The sequence below is a fragment of the Lagopus leucura genome, unplaced genomic scaffold, assembly GCF_019238085.1.
Source record: "Lagopus leucura isolate 7727_CA_CO unplaced genomic scaffold, USGS_WTPT01 Super-Scaffold_100004, whole genome shotgun sequence".
Lineage (NCBI taxonomy): Eukaryota > Metazoa > Chordata > Aves > Galliformes > Phasianidae > Lagopus > Lagopus leucura.
The window spans coordinates 36,786,575-36,790,229 of NW_024962264.1; positions in this window are offsets into that span (position 1 = coordinate 36,786,575).

Consider the following 3,655-nt stretch of genomic DNA (forward strand, 5'->3'; position numbering starts at 1 on the left):
AGCTCCACCCGGCTCGGTGCAGCCCCGCCGGCCGCCAGGTGGCGCCGCCCGCCGCCGGGAGCGGCCCGCGTTGTGCCGTGCTGCGCTGCTGACACCTCGGCTCTCGCTCCCTAAAATCTCAATCAACAATCCATTAGGACGCAACGGGAGTAAAACTAAATCCTCGTTTAAGTGTATTTATCCGATCTCTTTTCTCTCTTTCAAATGCTAAATCCATTTCAGCATATGCCCCCTCTTTCTCTCGCCTTTCTCTAAAGCCCGGCAGCCCACACTGCTCTTGTAAATATGAAAGATGCTAATCATATGACATATCACGTCTCAGTCGGGGCCTGGAATAAAGCCTTGAGATTTGGGATCATTGCCTCCAGACAACAGCTTCATCAGCCGGAAAGTTGGTTTTTTTCTCCTTTCCTTCAACTCTCAATCCCTTCTTTGTCTGGGGGAAAATGCAGCCAACTCGAGCCACCCCGGCCATATGGTTCACTCTGTGTTTTCTTAGTGAATTCTGAATTGTTTGTGACTTGCGGAGGGGTTTTTTTGGGAGCATGTATAAAGACATAGAAGGGGCTGCCCGCGCTGGGCAGGGCCAGGCCATGTCCTTCACGTGCCCATTTCACACACTCCTGTGTCCGCCCCACAGCCAACGCGCTGCCCGGACACAGCCCTGGGCTCTGCAGCACCACGATGCCTTGTAGGGCTCTCACAGTTCTTCCCTTTTGAGGACCAAAGTGCCTTCCTTCCTGAAGGCGAGGTGTTTTCGGGGCCGAGGGTGCAGGCTGCTCTCTCATGACAAACCTGCAGGCATGCCAGGGGTGAGAGGTACAGTAGTGCTGTGTGTAGGGAAGCACGGCTCCTCTGCCTGTGTGCGCTGGGAGCTGAATGGCTGCAGTGCGCCGCGGGTTGGATAGCCCCGTTTGATAGCAGCCTGCCAAATTTTCTTTCTCTTTTTCCTTACACAAACCCCCAAAAAGGCCCTTTCACCAAATCATTAAATTCTACAGAGGTGGTCAAGCTAGTCCTGCTTTTCATGCGTTGGAGAAAGAAAAGGGTCCTTGAAGTTTAGAAGATGCCCAAGGAAAACTCATTGAATGACATCAAAAGAATGAGTTTCCATAGCTGTTGAAGCACGAGAGCTGTGTAGCTGCACAAAGGCGGGTTGGGGCAGTGGGACTGTCCCACTGCTCTATCCCAGCACAATTGGGTCACTGAAATAGGGAATTAATTACCATTGGAGAGTGGGCAGCCCATTCACTGCTGGCTGAGTTTTATTAAACGCCAATATAAATAACAAAACAACTCTTGTGGCTGCACTATTCCTACACGCCAAAGGAAGGATTATGTCGGGGATTAACATCTTAAAGTCTATGAGACTTTCTGACTCAAGGCTCGGAGCTGGTAATCGTATTTGTCTCCTGGTTCAGCGATTAGTGCTCTCCCTCGCGCACCTTCGCCTGGATGGCCAATGTCCCTTTTTGCAGGCACTGGGTTTTTCACACAATCGGCTGTTCTTTTCCCCACATCTATAGAAAAGAATAAGAAAACTGAAGCGTGTTCACGCGATCCTCAAGCTTCTTCTTCTTCATGGGAAAGGAAGGCACCGGCGGCCCTTTTTCACAGGGGGGAGGTGGGGGAGGCAAATCCTGGGGAGGGGGTGGGGGGGGGGCAGCGGGGCTCCGCATCGCAAAATCACCCCGGAGCCTGCACCTGCCATGCAAATCCACCGGGAACAATCAGCCCGAACGGGGGGCTTGTCCGCAAGGGGGGCTGGGCCTGGATGCCTGGGCAGCACTGCCCAGGGGGGCTGATCCCAAAGGAACCCCAAATACGGGGGCCTGCCCTTCCCTCCCAGCAGTGCTTCTGGCTGCGGCTGTGCCAGGGGCTGCCCCCCTGCCGAGCACCCCTCATCCACCCTCTGGGAAGGGGCTGTGTTTTGACCCCCAGGTTAAGGGCTGCGCGCCCTGCCATTAGCTGCTCGGGGGCTCCGTCCCACCGACCCTCTGGAGCTCTGGAAGCCCAGAGCCTGCTGCCCCCACCCTGCTGGGCCACGGGGCCAGCACAGGCACTCACTCGCAACTTGTGAGGTCGGAGCATGGATGGGCCGCGTCCAAAGGTCTCTCAGCAACACAGACCCTAAACTTTTAGGGCTCTCGGGTCGCCTCCGAGTTCAATCTTCTTACTGCAAACAAAGCCCTTCTGAAGGTCTCCCCCTCTCCCGCACACCAGCTCAGCATCCTTTATTTCTGGGCCGTGTGATAAGCTTAAATCATTGTGCTCCCATTTCTTGATCGTCGCCTACTTCACCCCTTTGTTCCCGTAAAGTAGGATCGAGTCTGGCAAAGGGGCTGAAGTTGAACAGTTTGACCCCAGGGGACAGTTCAGGCCCTCACCCCGGCCCTGCCCGGCCCTTGCCCCACACAGCGCCGAGCCTCCGTCCTGCTGCATGAGCGCGGGCTGCTGCTGCTGCTCCATGCTGCGCTCCTTACACATAGGGATCTCCCGTTTCTCAGAAAGGGGAAATGTGTCCAAGTCACTTGGCAGAGTTGCAGACATTTTGCAATAGATTGGCTAAATGCAGCATGGGGTAGCAGGGCGCACAACTGTGCAGCAGCAAAGCAGCAAAAACGAGGCTGGGGACAGGCAAGTGCAATAGGACGGAATGGCTTTAAACTAAAAGAGGGGAGATTTAGGTCAGCTGTTAGGAGGAAACTCTTTACTCCAAGGGTGGTGAAGCCCTAGCACAGGCTGCCCACAGAAGATCGTGGATGCCCCATCCCTTGAGATGCCCAAGGCCAGGCTGGATGGGGCCTGGGCAGCCCGAGCTGGTGAGGGCAACCTGCCCATAGCAGGGAGTGGGGCTGGGCTGGCTTGATGAACCCATACCAACGATCCTGTGATTCTACCACTTGTGTGTGCATGTATTGTGCACCATGGGTTACCCACGTACATCTCCGCTCTGTCACACTGATCCAAGCCTCCACTTCGGGGCTCTTCCCACCAGTTGCAACGCAAGTTCTATTTTACAACCTCCTATTTTTACCCGAAGCCACTGCATCCCGCCGGCCCCGGTCAGGAAGCCGGGCACGAGGCTGGCTTGATGTTCCTCGCCACACTGACAACTGCGGCGTCGAGCCGGTAGGAGCGGGCAGCCGAGGGTCCAAACGGCGGAGCCGCCTCACGGCTTTAGGGGCACGGCGTCCCCCGAGCGCCGCCCGCCCCGCTCCGCCCCGGCCCCGCTACCCCCGTGGGGACGCGCGGGGCCCCCCAGCGGGGCAGCCCCCCGCCCGCGGCCGCTGAATGCAGCGCTGAAAGGGAGCCGGCTCCGGCGCGCGTGGCTCGCGGGGCGCCCCGATTGGCCGCCAACGCCTCGCGCACCCCCCCCCCCCCCCCCATTCATTAATAAATTAGCGGCACGCTCCAGCCGAGCGCGAGGCACCAATGGCGCGGCGGCGGGGCCGGGGAGCGGGGGGGCCGCCGGCGGGGCAGGTTTGATTGTTCCCCGCGGGGTATATAAGGGGCGTTAGCGGGGTCGTGTGCCAGACACGCAGCCGCCGGGCCCCGGGCCGCTCCGACGCCGCCGGGGCGCGTGCCAGCGCCCCCCGACCGCCCGACGGCCGTCGACCCGCGGCCGCGCCCCCCTCTCCCCCGCCCCCGCAGG